The sequence below is a fragment of the Pseudorca crassidens genome, chromosome 1, assembly GCF_039906515.1.
Source record: "Pseudorca crassidens isolate mPseCra1 chromosome 1, mPseCra1.hap1, whole genome shotgun sequence".
NCBI lineage: Eukaryota > Metazoa > Chordata > Mammalia > Artiodactyla > Delphinidae > Pseudorca > Pseudorca crassidens.
This window is the reverse complement of record NC_090296.1, coordinates 40,826,997-40,843,626: the sequence shown is the minus strand read 5'-3', so window position 1 is coordinate 40,843,626 and position 16,630 is coordinate 40,826,997. Positions and strand designations below refer to the sequence as shown.

Here is a 16,630-nt window from a genome sequence, read left to right as displayed (position 1 = left end):
GACATTAATCTCCTCATGAGGCCCCCACCCTCATGACCTCCTCTAACCCTAATTACTTGCCAAAGTCCTCACCTCCAAATAGTATTGCACTGAGGATTAGGGCCTCAACATCTGAACCTGAGGCACAATATTTGGGACACAAATATTCAGTTCGTAGCAGTCACGTAGCCAGGAAGTGTCAGAGGTGGGGTTTGAGCACAGATGATCTGACTCTAGAATATTCTACTGCCCCATGATATTTTCCCATAAGTGATATACGGTTCTTCTTAGCCTATGTTTTAAACAATTGAAGTATAGTTGAGTTACAGTATTTCAGGTATACAGCAAAGTGATTTGGTTATACATATATATATTAAATATATTTTTTCCTTTTTTTGATTCTTTTCCATTATAGGTTATTACAAGATATTGAATATGGTTCCCTGTGCCATACAGTAAGTCCTTGTTGTTTATCTATTTTATATATAGTAGTGTGTATCTGTTAATCCCATACTCCTAATTTATTCCTCCTCCCCTTCCCCTTTGGGGAAGGCTATTAAACTCCATAATATATTTTGACCATATTTCTCTATGAGTAAATCAATATCTACAACATCATTTTAATGACTGCACCATGAATAGGGTGAGGATACAAAGGGTAGGTAGAGTCCAAATTCTTCTACATGATACTCATGCAATCTTATTGCTTTACGTCTTTGTAAAACAAGGACAATAATAATACCTATCACATGATGTTGGAGACTTAATGCATGGAAATATGATTTGCAAATCATAACTTTCTATATGATGTAAGTCATAATGATCATTGTTATTGTTAATTATGTACCAGGGTGAGGGGACTCCCCACGGGTTGGGGTGTTCTGGGGAACAGAAGTGCCGGTTACCTGGACGTGTTCACTTTTGGAAAAATTCACCTGTGATTTGTGCCCCTTTCTGTATATGTTATATACATATATTTGTTCATATATTTGTTCCTCCTTTCTGTGGAATTAAGCGCCAATTTCTGACTCTGGCATTCAGGGCCTACTACGACTGGACCTACCTTCTCAGCCTCACCACCCTAGTGCGACCCCACCAGGAGATGCACCATTCTTTTCACCCATCCTATGCTTTCTTGCTTCTTCATCCTTTGCCTGAGGCTGTTATGTCGTGCCCTTTAAGATCTTCTCAGATATTGCCTTCGCTGTGCCTCCTTCCTTGATCCCTGTTCCGCCCCCTCTTCTGAATTCCCTTCTCCCTTGAGTTCACTTTCTGTGTCCTACTCATCAGAGACACTCTGTCAACAAATACTCTTGGAATGGAACTTTCTAAAATCCCTAGTCAAGGGCTGCAGTCCTGGAAGCTCTCCTCTGTGAGCCCCTCTCTCATGGACAACACTGACTTCATAGGGCCCTGAGCTAGGATGGCTAATGGGTGAACACATGTCTGATTTTGCTTGAGAAAAGCCCTATAGCTTGAAATGGAACCACTGCTGTTTTTGCCCTGCCTGGAGGTTCTCTGTATTTTCTTCCCAGCTAAAGTGTAAGCTCCAGGAGAACAGAGACCAATCATAGTATGTGTTTGAATCCATTCCCTACTGACCCGACCACAATGGTCGGGTAGAGGAGAAAGCACAATGAATGGTGTGTAGAGGAGAAGCCCCGTGGGTAATGCCGTGATGGTTACTGGTTTCGCATGAGGTGGAGCATATTACCAACAAAGACACCGTTACTTGCTTTCCACACCATCTAGGGCTTATTAACAGTCAAAGGGAAAGACACCTGGCGTTGTTAGCTGTGGTTGAGCCAGAGGAAATGGGGCTGCAGGCTGACTCCGAGGCCGCAAGGCTCTGACATGTCCAGTGGCTCATACTTAACCAGCTGGGACCCCTTCTGCTAGGGAAATGATAAAGTCTTTCCCATTCCATTGGTTCTTCATTGAGTGGAACGTATTAGACCAGGGGTTGGCAAACTTTTACCTGTAAAGGGCCAGATAGTAGATATTTTAGGCTTTGTTGTCCATATCACCTCTGTCATTACTGCTCAGCGCTGCCTTTATGGCGTGAGGGCAGCCACAGACACCACATAAACTAATGGGTGCTGTGTTCCAATAAACTTTTATTGTGGACACTGAAATGTGAATTTCACATTATTTTAACATCACAAAACAGTATTATCCTTCTTTTGATTTTTATAAATCATTTAAGACTATAAAAACCCTTCTCAGCTTTTGGGCTGCAGTTTGCCAAACTCTGAGTTAGATCATCAAGGGGAAGATTTTTTTTTTTTCCGTGAAAATGCTTTTCAGACAACTTGCATTAGAATCACTGAGGGGCGGAGGAGAATGCTGTTCAAGGTGCAGCTTCCTGGTCCCCACAGCAGACCCACTGAACCAGATTACCAGGGAGAACGCCCAGGAACCTGCAGTTGTAGCAGATTCTCCTAGGTGATTGTGAAATACATAAAGTGTAGGGAACCATTTTAGCTAAAAGGAAACCAAGAGCTTTCCTAGAGAAGCTTTTCAATTTCTGCAGGAAAATGAGGCCAACTGACAAAACAAGTGCTTCCTACCTGGGCAGGTTCTTTTAGGATATTTTAAAAGTCACTTTCTTTTAAATAGGGTCTCCTATTCATGAGTTGTTTTAATCTTACTCAGACCCCCAGTGCTGTGTTTTCCAAAGAGAATGAGTGAGCAGCTGAGCCCTTCTCACACAGATGTTGTTGATCCTTATTCTGAGTCCACCTCCTTATTTCTCTTTGTAGCTAAAAGAACCCCAGTTTTGTTCTGGCATTCGGCCTTCAGGATGGGCACCCTTTTGCAGTTTATCTCTTTTGCTGGATGTTTATCTTCAGGACGGCTCTTTAGGGGAAAAAAAGCCCTGTGTGTAGTGTTTGCCAATTCCTGTGGCGTAAATATGCCCACCACGGCCAGTCTCAGGCCACCAACAGGAGGTCACCAAATGGAGGGGTGTGCTGTCAGCTCTCGCAAGCTAGTATGAGCTACCCTATTGCCACTCAGGGACCAGTGGTCAAAGTCCATCATGGTGATTCCGTCCCTCTGTAGTCATTGGCTTGTGGCCAAAAAATATTCTGGGATGGGACTGGGCACTTTAAGGAAAGTTTTCTTTACCAATAAAGGAAGAGATGGCTTCTCTTATTCCACTGTAGTAATTCATATTCCACTGCAGTGCAGTACTGACAGGCATCTTGTGGTTGTGAAGGCAGCTGACCTGAGGACAGCTGACATCATGGATTGCAGACCAGAGACAGAGAAAGGACTCAGGTCCTTGGTGATGTGATCAAACTGCTGAATTAACTAGGTCTGACAGCACTGTGTATCAGGCCTTCTAGTTCTACACATTCCAAAAAATTCCAGGTTGTTGATTCTCTTTGGTCTGGGGTTTCTGTTACTAGCAGCAGACAGCTTCCAAACTGATGTATCTTCTCTGCACTGACCCCTCAGAAATTTAGCAGAGAGGACATGTGAATTATTACTCAGCCTTTAGCACCTCACCAGGGGTGAACGCAGAGCAGAACTTCAAGGACTCAGAGGCCCTGGAGCTCCAAGTCAGCCTCTCATGGCTCGTTATCTCTCCCCTGCACTACCCTCCAAAGCCCATTTACTTGTGAAATGTCACCAACTTTCTGTCTCACCTATCTTGCTCCGGCACCGCTAGCGCGAGTGATGTAGGCCATTATCAGGGCTTCGGCAACAGCGTGTGTGGCTGAGGTTTAAATGAATTTCATCAGCATGATTAAATACTTATTACATGAGTCAAACATACGGGCTTCATTAAGCTAGCGAACTCCCAGGAACCTCCTCTTCTGTTTATACAACCCATCTGGACTCTCAGATTACTTTAAAGAAATGGGATAGATGGAGTTTGATATGACAGCCAGGTCATCTTTCAGCATTATACTCTCAGAGGAAATGCATCTTCCATTGCTAACTCTGGCTTCCATACAACTGGGTGCAGAGGTTTTTTCCATCTGCTTCTGGCCTCTGTGAAAGCCTGACATGATGCTGAAATTGAGACTTTAAGTGTAACTTGCCAGGACATGACAGACATACTTTTCTCATTGAAGCATGGAACATTGTCTAAAGTCATTTGCAAGCACAGACCCTGGGCCTTTTACAAGGAGGGCACACCTTGAAAGCAAAATAAAGGACAAGGTTTAATTAACTTACTGGGCCTCTGTTAGTCATTATTAGAAGCTCTTTATCAAATTAAAGGCCTGCTGGGAAGGCAGCTGAGTGCCGAGAAGCAGTGACGTGCGTTAAGTGCCAAAGTGGGTTTTAATTGGCTGTTTAAATGAGGAAAAGCTCCCTGCAGTGTGACAGACACACATAGCAGGTGTGTGCGCAAACATTCAGGCACCCACACACGCACACATGTAAGTGTGGAGCCCCAGGCGGTCTGGCGAATCACAGTTTTGGAATGCTGACATCCCCAAAGTGGGAACACAAACCCACCAGGAAGGGAACCCTAAAGCATGTGGCATTCCGTCTCAATAAATGCCAGTTATTATTTCTGATAATAATAAATAACAGCGACGGAGCCGTAAGTCGTTTGAATGCTGCCAGATTTATACTGTACGCAGTCCAGCTACATTGCTAAGGCCCTCTTACTCTAGGATCAAGCTCAGGGTTTTGCCCTGTCTCTCATGTCCATCAAGCCATTGACATATCAAACAGGGGACATGTCAGCTACCCTGCAGGAATGTTATAAGACATTTACACAAAGCTCCTAGCCGTGCCCAGCATGCACGGAGAGCCCAGTAATTGATAATTATTTTGACCAAAGTATTTTCTACTATTCTCTGAAAAGATTACTGGGGATCATTTATTCTTAAGAGCTATAGTTAGGACGAGAGGCATTGCAGCGTGGTAGCTAAGAGCACAATCTTTTGTGTCAGCTTTATGTGGGTTTGTACGCTGGTTCCACCATATCAGGGGGCCTCTCTGAGCCTCAGGCTCTTTTTCTACAAAATGGGATGAATCATACCTACTTCATAGAGTGGTGGGGAATCATATGACCATGCGAGAAAAGAGCTTAGCACAGTGTGTGCACATAGTAGGTGTGACCATCAATAAGCTTATTAGGGTTGTAAGTATTTCTGTTCCCCAATGAGAGATGGGGAGACTCAGTTACAGAGTGGCTGTGGGGCAGGCCCCAAGGACACCTCAGCTTTTCACAGAGGCTACTAGCAGACGTTCTTTGAGTCAAACTGTTGGTTGAGTGTATGGGATGGAAGCTTACTAACCGAGTGTGGCAGGGACAGGGCTTTGGGGGATATTAAGGACACGTGGGGAGGAGGGTTGGACAAAGGAAGAGATCTGGAGTTAGTGTCTTGCTGTTCACCCCATTGGAAAGCTGGGGCTCCCCCTTTCTGAGTATGAACACATTTTGCCCCAGAATAACTCTGTGACACAGTTAGGACAAGAGGCAAGGCCCCAGTTTCTAGCCTTCATCTTATTTTACTGAGAAGGTTTCTTGTTAGGATGAGATTCTCTCAACCAGGAGGGAAAAATTATCCCGAAACAACTGGTTTTTATTCCATACGCAGGTTTATTCTCTTTTTTCTTGGTTAAAAGAATTTTATTGGTACCACGAACGTGCTATTTGACAGGAGCTTTCAAACGAAGTTCTTATAAGATCAAGATTTTCCAGGTTCCTTTACAGGGGTGGTGTGCAGTAGCCACTCTGACTTCTGGCTTCCTGTCAGCATCACAGTTTGGTGTAAAGTTATGGGGAAGGTTGTGGGGGGAGAGGGGAAGGAATCGCGTGACTAGAGAAGCCTGGAGAGTTGGTAAAGTGACCATCTTTTGAAGAAGTTAGACGTGTGAAAGAACCTTGGCCTACAGCTGCTGACGAGGAACTTAAAATCCAGGACTGTGGGTCCTTGGAGCCATTGTCCGTTGGGAGATGTTTTCATAAAGGCTGCAAAAACAAATGTTCCTGGTTGAAAGCACGAGGCTACGTGCATTTAAACACACACCCTCTGTTCCAATAACAGCGCAGTGCCAAGCGATCCCTGGTGCGTCCGCAAGGAAGAGAACAAACTCCTTCATTTCCCAACGTCCTTGCTGGGCTTGGAGGGATAGCTCTCACTCCATTTTGTGGCCCCACAAGGCTTTGAACTTAAAATAGCAGCGTCCCAGGGCTTTTACAAATGATCCGCAGCGGGCTGGATGCGAGCTATGGATTCATGGGCTGCCGGGGGGTTCATATCTCTTGCAATTACAAATCAGAAAAAAGCCTGCATTCTTCTTCATTTCTCCTGCTTCACACGTCCTCGGCAGCTGGGCTTCCCAATGCTTCATTTAGGCCCATGCCCGTGAAGGGCCGGATCAACAGGCGAGGGCCATCAGGCAGCCATGTTAAGCCCTTGGCCTGGGTCCCCACTCCCCGCGCTTGGGTGAGACAGACAGGCCTTTGTGTGCCTGGAGCCGGCTAAGCCAGGATGTGACTGCAAGCTGGAATCTGACCTTTCATGGGCTCCAGCACCTGTCAGAAAAAAACGAACAAGCTTGGGGTGTTTTTTCCGCTCCGGACTTAAATGCCAGTTTTGTGACTCGCTCGCAGTGGAACGGTGCCAAGGCAGTTGTGGTCAACTCCGGCTCTCCAAGGAGCAAACCTGAGACTTGAGTGATGGACGGCCCTGTGTTTCTGAGGCCTGGCCAGCTCTCAGCTCAGAAGGAGTTCAAGCCAAGCCGAGGACTCCAGTGCTCTGAGTTAGGAAGCTCAGAGCAGAACCTCACAGCCATCTTACTCTGGCACCCTACAGTGTGTGTGTGTGTGTGTGTGTGTGTGTGTGTGCGCGTGCGTGCGTGCGTGTGTGCATTCCACATTTGAACAAAGACCCAGTCACGGGGACCCTGCCACTGGCAGCCATCAGGGGACAATTTTGAGAGCCCTCCCCCCTTGCCCTGGCCTGTTGCAGCCGTCCGAGTATGAATGTGCTGGTCAACCTTGGGGTGGACTCAGCCACTTATGATCTGCAGGACCAGTGAAGGCAAATGGTTTAACCTTCTTGAACTTCGACTTCCCCAGCTGTTAAATAGGGAGAAAAATGCCTAGTTCCAAGGCTTCTGTTGTTGTGGATTAAATGAGATGATATACGCAAATCGCGAGCCCCTCGCCTAAGCACCTTGGAGGCACTTGGTCAGTAGCTGTGTTTCCCGCCCCTGCTGCAGGGCGCGCTGGGGCTGGCGGAGGGGTGAGGGTGCTGGTCACCAGTGATACTCGACTGCCCCAGGGACGCATCCTACCCTGATCACGGAAGAGAGGCTGGCCCAGCCCGTCAGTGACTTCAGGTGTAGGAGGACAACTTTCCTCCAAAGTGTGGCCTCAGAGGATCATGTTCAGGGCTCCTCGGTGGCCTCAGTTGGAGGTGGTGCAGCTGCCAGAGGGGCCTGGAGGCCTGGGTGTGGACCTGTGGTTGGTGCACTTACCTATACTCTGAATTAGTTCAGAACCCCACAGATGGAGGACGGCTGATGCACACCAACCTTCCGGCCCTGGAGCTCGTCGCTTTGAAGAGAATATGGCCACGGTGCCTGCATCCTTGCCTCTGGGGATCCTGCATCTGCAGAGACGTCAGGCTGTCAGGCCACCTCGTTGCATAGACTAGAAGTCCAATGCTAAGAAGTAGCAGCTCAGGTGGAAGGCAATGTCTACAGTTAGACAGATGCCTGCCCCGGAGCCTGAGACATGCAGGAGACGACCGTGAAAAAAACCTGAAGTTTCCTCATCATTCTCAAGCTATGAATACTTTAGAAATACATAAATATCCATCATTTCAAGTCCGCTTTTGCATTATATCGATCAAAAATGAACAAAATTTTATTTTAGAATGAAGTTTCTGTTTCTTTGTTTGACTTTACCACATCTCGTGGAAATAGCTGAGTAGTTTTTTACCAAATTTGGAGAGTGTGTTAGGCTGGTATGACGGAAAAGGCTGGCTCTGCCCTGGGGAAATCTCAAAGAGATAAGCCATCATTTTCCAGAGAGAATGAAACTGAAATTTGGCAACAGGTAGCCATGAGTGGCAGCTGGGATGACTGGCCCCAGAGCTAAGATGCTGGGCCAAGAAAGCCCTCAGTCGGAATGTGGTTGTTGACTGCACCAAGCTGCTTCTCAAATGGGCAACTCTATGTAGTTGGTGCCAATGTGAGTAGAAGAGAGATTTGTTGAACCCTTCTCCTAAAGAGCACAGGGTAGGCCAGTTAGTAAACACACAAATAGTCTATCAAGTCCATTACCTTTATATAATTAAATTTTAAAAAGATATTCTTACTTATTCAGACGGTACATTTTGTAGCCTTTTCGTTCCTAATGTTTGAAACGCATAGTTTGCCATTTAAATAGATACTTCCCTTTAAATATATCACGTTTAATCCTCAAAAGGATTCCCCTAAGGAAGCTTCTATTGTGCCTCTTTCACAGATGAGGACAGAGGCTCAGGGAGGCTGAGTAACCTGCCCAGCATCACCCAGCTAGAAAATGCCAGAACCGGGACACAAACTCGGGTCTGTTGATTTCAGGGCCCAAATTCTTTACCAAAAATACCATGTTGCCCCTTCCTGTTGCTTCTTAAAGTGTCATTCCTTTACTACAAAGACATTCAGATGGTCATAATTTGATTTTTTGGCTTAAAGGGTGACTTTAATCCATCAAATTGCATGCTGACAATATATTTCTATGTACCTTTCAAAAAGGTCTGGGTTTTAAAAATTCAGATGAAATTTTAAAAATGCTCTAAATTAGATTTTCACTGGTAAGCATGTTATCTGATCAGGTGATTATTTGATGTTTGATAAATATTCACCGCTACTGTTCAGTCCTCAGTTGAACAGTTAAAAGGTGGCTGGTTTTAGTCTTAATCTGAAATACATTAGGAGGGGTCAGCCAAACCCAGGCAGGCTTGGCTAAAGGTTTTTTGCATTGGTCACAGTTTTGACTTATAGATCATCAATTAGTTGCAGATGTCGACAGTAATATGGAGTGTAGGAAGGGTCAGGAGAACACTTCGTTCCCATTTGAGAGGAATTCAGAACCTAAAAAAATACTCTGTTAATTCTGAGCTGCCAACATATACACATTCATGCGTGTGTGTAACTCCCTGGAAAAACAATCAGCTTTTTAGAAGCAGTAGACCATAAATCTATAGAGTTTATAATTCAATTCACAAACAATTGGGTTTTAAAAACATAATTGTAGCAACAAGAAGAATAACGGGAATCATTTTCACATTTGTCTCATCTCTAGAACTCAATAAATGGTTAATTTTTAATAATTACAGTAATTACTCATATAAAAATAAGAGCAACAATGAGAAGCACAGCTGTGTTCACGCGAAGTTCTGAGGGTTCTGTTTGTCTGTCATTCTATCAGTCCTCACACTCACTCTGAGTTAGGTTCTACCACTAGCTCCAGGTAGAGCAAAGGAAAATGGAAGGTCACGGAGATCTTTGGAACTGGCCACAGCTCAGCTGCCTCCCTCTTCTGACCATGTTTGGGGTGAGGCATCCTGCCAGTCTCTCTGGAGGATCTGTGTTCGGGAAAGATGGTGTCAGCTCTGTAGGAACCCGTGGATTTAGAAAAGACTGAGATGCAGACACCAGAATTATAGGAGGAATGAGGTGGAGAAGTCCAAGTTCATTGTGAAAGAGAAGGAGGGAAAGACTGCTTCTGTAGCTCATTGATCCCCACGGGTCTACCAGCTGTGGCCCACAGGCTCAATCTAGGGCCAAGCCCTGTTTATACAGCCCCGAGCTAAGAATGGTTTTTATAGTTTTGAAAGGTTGGAGAAGGAGGAAGAGGAGCTGTAGGAGGACAAGCAGAAGGAGAAAGTACATGGCAGACCATATGTGGTCTCCAAAGACTAAAGTATTTCTATCCAGCCCTTTACACAAAGTGTTTGCCGATCCCTGGTCTAGTAGAAATAATATTCAGTCACATAAATTTAACATTTTCTAGCAGCCACATTAATAAAGCAAAATTAAACAGGTAAAATTAATAATGTATATTTTTTAACCCAGAAGATCCAAAAATATTATCATTTCAACATGTAATCAATATGAAAATTATTAATGAAACATTTAACATTCCTTTTTTCGTTCTTCGAAAGCTGATGAGTATTTGACACAATACATCTGAGTTTGGACTAGTCACATTCCCAGGGTTCAGTAGCCACATGTGACAAGTGGCTACGCTGTTGGACAGTGCAGGTCCAGACATTGATGAATGGGCAGTATTTTGATGTGGGGCATGGGAGGACATCAGACATGGTCCTGAGCACGGTTTCCCAACCTCAGCACTACTGACATCTGGGGCTGTACCACTCTTTGTTGTGGGAAGCTGTCCTGTGCATTGTAGGATGTTTAGCAATTTCCTTGGACTCTACCAACTTGATACTAGTAGAACCCTCCCCTCCCCACTTGTGACAACCAAAAAGCTCTCCGGATATTACCGAATGTCCCCTAAGAGGCAAATTGTCCTAGGTTGAGAACCGCTGGTCTGAAGCGTGGAAAAGCTGTGTGTGGGAACACACCTGGAATGGCCCAGAAAATGTTCTCTGAGTCAATCACCTTGATGGAAGAAACATAATTGAAGGAGAGTAATGAGTGTTTGGGTAGAAAAAGCTGAGGGCAGAGCTCAGGCTAAAGCATTTGAAATTTATTCCCTCAGCAATGATAGCCATCAAAGAGTTTTGAGCAGGGGAATGAAATTAGTAAAGTTCTAAATTAAAAACATTTTTTCTTCCTTCTTTGAATAACTAGATTCTTTCTCCTCTTTCTTTTACTGGCACAGATTAATATTTTTTTCCTTAAAGCAAAGCATCGTTTAAAGAGCCAACACCCCCACCCTGCGTTTGATGGGTGGTTTTTATTAAATTCCAGTAGAGGGATGGGTTTCCAAAGCAATCATCCAACCCCTTGGTGAGCAGGCTCCCTGCCACTCAGCTGACATTCCACCCTGCGGGAGTTGAGGAGAGAGGAAAATCAACAGCGGGCAGGCAGAGTGACTGTAGCTTACGCTGTTGGAATTTCCAGCGGGGCCACTTGGTGTTACAGAGGGGGGCCAGATGCAGCAGAGCAGGGCTGGATGAAGCCTGATAACAACCTCTGTATCTAACAGTTGCTAAATTGTTGTATTTGCTCAGCCCCTGACATCCAATGACTAAGGGGTTTCTAAGCCCCCTTTGAATAATCATGATAATGATAATAATACGTGTAGGTCTTTATGGTTGATCATGTGCTTCTGCGTACGTAGTCCTGTTTAACAGTCACGCGTCATGATACAATATTGAAGGAGGTATGTATAGAGTAGATGTGTATTTTGGAGTTTGTTCTTTTTTGGGCGGACTCGGAGGCTGTTTGTCCAGCTCTGCTAAATGTTCTCCGTTTGCCCCTTGGATCTACTCTCCCCCTGTCCACCCTGCTCTGTGTCCTGGGAAGCTGGCCTGTATGGATTGCATCAGCTGGGCTCCTTTGCCCTCATTTCCTGCTGGGTTCAGCCAAAGGGAAGCACAGTGGGAGATCACGGCGTGGGGGAGAGTGAGGCTGGGGTGTGTACTCCCCCATCCCTCCCTGCTGGGCTGTGGGTTGGAGGTGGCTACCTCCCTCCACTGAAGACCTCAGCTCCTACGGTGACAGGCCTCACCAGACTCCCGGGCACTACTTCCTCTCCTTGTCCTTTCAGGCCTGAGGATGGGAAGGCACTGTCCTCCTAGCCCCCGAGTGCTTCATCATCCCTTGAAGGTTGTTGACCCACACACCTGCCAATTGTCCTCTCATAAACTCTCTTCCATCACCCCTTGTGAGTGTACCATCTGCCTCCTGCCAGGACCCTGCCTGGCGTTCCAGCTCACTTCAGCTTCTTCTTCCTTTTTCGACCATCCCAACATCCAATCCGGACAATTCAAGCAAGGCTAGAGTGAGTAGCCTGGCCTTTGAAGTCAACGTGTTCACCGCATTTTATAGCTAGAGAAGCGAGGCATGGAGTTCCTTTGGCTTTCCCTGGGTTACCAAGTAACTTGGTACACAAGAACTTTATTCATAAATCCCAAACCCACACACCCTGTTCTCTTCCAGAGAAGAATGTATGTAATGCTTAATTCGGTGTGTTTCTTTCTGGAATTTCTAACAATAATAATGGAAAAGGAACTTGGGGGAAAGTGTCAAAGAAAATCACGTTTGTGTTTTCCTTTCCTTATGCGTGGATTGTTCCAGGGAATCTAAACCCCAGCCTGAGCTCCAATGTCTGAACCAGACACGTCAGCTGTCAGCAGGCTGGCCCTGTCATTGGACATCAGCAGAGGGAGATGTGTGTGTTCTCATCTCCTCTCTGCTCTCGGCCTGGTTCTACCCCACGGGGAACAGGCCTGGACGTCACATTGCCTGCATTTCCTCATGGAGTCTCACCAATTACAAAAAGAACAAGCCCGGCTCTGGGTTTTGTCTCAGCCAGTTTAACCAGAGGTAGTGATTAATGCCGATTAGTTGAAAAAGCCAGGGTCTTTTTAAAGTTGTTTCCCAGCTATTAGTGAGCTCCTGTTAGTATAAACAGGAAGAACGAGTAAGAGCAGAGATATGAATGGTAGATACGGTGCCTAAAGACTATAGCGAAAGAGAAGACAGGCATTCTCCGGCCACGCGAGGGAGACGGCACTGAGCTGCCCGTGGATTCAGCCTCTTTAGGCAGGTAGAAGTGGGGTGTGGATACACACACAATATCGGGGCTCTAGTCTTGGCTCACTGGGTGACTTGGGACCAATTCCTTCAATAGTTTAACCTCAGTTTCCCGAGAAAGGAGATACAAAGTCCTTGAACACTCTTAAGTTGAGTGCCTCTCAACCCTGACTCCATGTTAAAATCACCTGGGCAGCTTTTTAAAACGGTATGTGTGTTCCGCTCCACACCAACTGGATTGGAGTCAGGGAGGCTCAAGTCCTGGCACTGATGTCCACTATTCTTAGCAGATACAGTACCACCCTCAAATCAGGTGAGGGACAGAGAAGGAGAAGGGGAGACACACACACACACAGAGGGGGAGGGTGCTGGGTTTTGACGGAAAAATGTGTTTCCTCTTCATGATCAAAAATTTTGAGAGCAGCTGCATACTGTACTTTATGTATAGTGAGCACTTGATAAATAATTGTTTAACGTCAAGGAGGAAAGAAAGCGGGTGCAAGAGAAGAGAAGAATAAAGGAGGGAGGGAGGAATGACAGAAGGACATTAGGACCGTTTTCTGTCCTCAGTGTTTGTGGAAATCATGGGCACAGCCAGGCATGATTTACCTGAATTTGCAAAAAGTTTAGAAGCAACTGAGGAAAACAGAAGAGAGAGGAAGACAGGAAGTAACCAAAAAGTACATGAACCAAAACCTCACAAATCAGTCCTAACATTTCATCATCTCATTTTTGACTCATTCTGGTTTGTGAGTCTTGACATAGGAGTTTTCAATGAATTTTAATTTCCTGTTGGTTTGAGTTGATTCACGACTGTGATATTTGAAAATATTTCAAGGCAATTCAGTGCTTTCTTGCCAACTGGATTTCTCCTTGGCTAGGCTCTGACCTGAAGGTGATTCAAGCATTGCTTTGTAGCGTCAGTCTGAGATAAACAGGGTAACCTTGATCTCAATTCACTCCTTGGAGTGAAAGATCGTCCAGAACCCTCTGGGGATTTTTTTTTTTTTTTTAACAGACTATTCTGTGAACTCAGTATATTGGTCCACAACAGAAGAAATAATACCAGAGACAAAGAATGACATTTCTTAGTGAGTCAGGAGTAAATTATTCAAAGGCATAATAATCCTAAATGTGTTTGCACTTAATAATAAAGCTTCAAAAAACATGAAAAACTGGATATTCATCCAAGATAAATGAAAGCATATGTCTTCACAAAAACCTGTGCAAAAATGTTTATGGTACTTTATTCACAATTGCCAAAGCTGGAAACAAGCCAAATCTCTTTTGACTGGTGAATATATAACCAAATGTGGTACATCCATACAATGGAATACTACTCAGCAATGAGAAGGAATGGACTACTGATACACACAGAGCATGCTAAGCTGAAAGAAGGCAGATTCAGAAGGCTATTTATTATATGATTTCAGATACATGACAGTATAGAGAAAGCACATCTATAGATGGGTAGATGGATATCAGGTCACTGGTTGCAAGGGACCTGGAGGGATGGAACTGACTCTAAAGGAGGGTGAGGGAACTTTTGGGGGTGACGGAAATGTTCTATGTCTTGATTGTAGTGGTGGTTATATCACTGCATGAGTTTGTTAAAATTCATAGAACAGTATACCTAAAAAGCGCAAGTTTTCCTCTATGCCATTTATTCCCCAGTAAACCAAAAAAAATCATAGAGGAATATTGTAAATAATTTTGTGCCAATAAATGCAACAATTTAGATAAGATAAATTCTTTGAAAGACACAAACCACCAGAACTCTTTAAAAATATAATGTGAATAGTCCTATACCTGTTAAAGAACTTGAATTTATACTTAAAATCTTTCTCACAAAGAAAACTGCAGGCATCAAGGGCTTCACTGATGAGCCTGATGTTAAGGGTTAAGGGGTAACTATTACAATTCAGTTGGGAATACTTCCTAACTCGCTTTATGAAGCTAACTCTACCCTGATACCAAAACCAAAGACATCACAAGAAAAGAAAACAAAGACCAACTTCCCTCATAACGTAGCCCCCAAAATATTTAGCAGAATTTGTGCAAATAAAATCCATCAGTATATAATACATCATGATCAAGTGGTGGTTATCTCAAGAATGCAATGTTGGTTTAATACTAAAAAAAACCCCTCAATTCATTATATTAACAGAATGAAAAAGTGAAATTAAATAATCATCTCCATACATGCAGATAAAGCATTTGACAAAATTCACACTCATTCACGATAAAATCTCAGCAAACTAGGAATAGATGGGAATTTCTTTATCCTGATAAAAAGCCACGTGTGAAAAAACTATAGTTAACATTATACTTAGTGGTAAAACACAATGATTTTTCCCTAAGCTTATGTCCTCTCTTACCATTCTTACTACTTGTATTCAACATTGTAATGCAGATTCTAGGGGAATGGGAATCATAGAGATTGGACAAAAGGAAGTAAAACTGTCTTTATTTATAGCCAACATGATTGTCTACATGGAAATATCCTAAAGAATCTACCAAAAGATTTACAAGAATAATAAGCGAGTTTAGCAAGGTTGAAGCACTGCAAATTCATTAAAGAAAAATCAATTGTGTCTTTTTTTATTAGTCACAGATAATTGGAAATTGAAATTTTTAAATATGACTTTTACAGTGGCGTCTAACAACATGAAACACTTTGGGATAAATTTTAAAAAATATATGCAACACATACATTGAAACATAAAACTGTTGAGAGAAATGAAAGAAGATTTAAATTAGTGGAGAGAGATACCATATTTGGTCAGAAAACTCAGTAATATTAAAACTTCAGTTCTTCCCAAATTAATATATAGAATCAATATAATCCCAATCAAAATTCCAGCAGATTTTTTTTTTAGAACTTGACAGTTATTTAAAAATTTTTAATCAAAATGTGAAGGACCTAGAATTGTCAAAACTATTTTGAAAAAGAACAAGTGTGGAGGAATTATATTACCTGATTTCAAGATTTACTATAAAGCTACATAATTTAGTATGGTATTGGCCTAAGGATAGACAGAATTATAGAGCAAAATAAGGAATCTAGAGATAGACCCACACATACATGGTCAATCATTTTTCAAAAAAGGTGCCAATGTAATTCAATGGAGAAAGGAGAGACCTTTCAAAAAACAGCTGGATGTCCATAAGGAAATAAAATGAAAGTTGACCCTTATCTCACATCATATACAAAATTTATTTTAAGTAGATAATAAACCTAAACGTAAGAGCTAAAGTATAAAATTCTAGAAAAAAACAAAGAAATTGAACTGGGTTAGGCAAAGATTTCTTACATAAAATACAAAAATCAAAATCTTGAAAGAGAAAAATTGGTAAACTGAACTTCTGCAAAATTATCAACTTTTACTCTTCAAAAGACACTGTCAAGAAAATGACAAGGCAAGTTACTGACTGGGAGAAAATATTTGTAAAATGTATCTTAAGAGATTTGTAGTGAGGATATTTAAAGAACTCTTACAACTCTGTAATAAATGAGAAACAAATGGACAAAAGATTTGAACAGAGAGTTCACCAAAGAAGATTTACAAATGGTAAATAAGAACATGAAAGAAGGGGGCTTCCCTGGTGGCGCAGTGGTTGCGAGTCCGCCTGCCGATGCAGGGGACACGGGTTCGTGCCCCGGTCCGGGAAGATCCCACATGCCGCGGAGCGGCTGGGCCTGTGAGCCGTGGCCGCTGAGCCTGCGCGTCCGGAGCCTATGCTCCGCAACGGGAGAGGCCACAACAGTGAGAGGCCTGCGTACCGCAAAAAAAAAAAAAAAAAAAAAAGAACACGAAAGAAGGCTCAACATTATTCATCTTTAGGGAAATATGTACTAAAAACAATAAGTTATCACTACATGTGCACTAGAATGACTGGAATTAAAAATACTTATAATACCACGTGTTGGTGAGGACGTGGAGCAAATGAAAAA

At 43.4% G+C, this 16,630-nt stretch overlaps 1 long non-coding RNA gene across 2 annotated transcripts in view; it reads left to right on the top strand.

Annotated features, from left to right (window-relative positions):
• The window catches only part of LOC137222600 (uncharacterized), a 121,140-nt gene that overhangs the window by 33,890 nt on the left and 70,620 nt on the right, over positions 1-16,630 (top strand). For both annotated transcript variants that reach the window (XR_010942512.1, XR_010942511.1), the window contains exon 2: positions 395-434. This is a non-coding gene — a long non-coding RNA (uncharacterized lncRNA). The remainder of the gene's footprint in view (positions 1-394; positions 435-16,630) is intronic.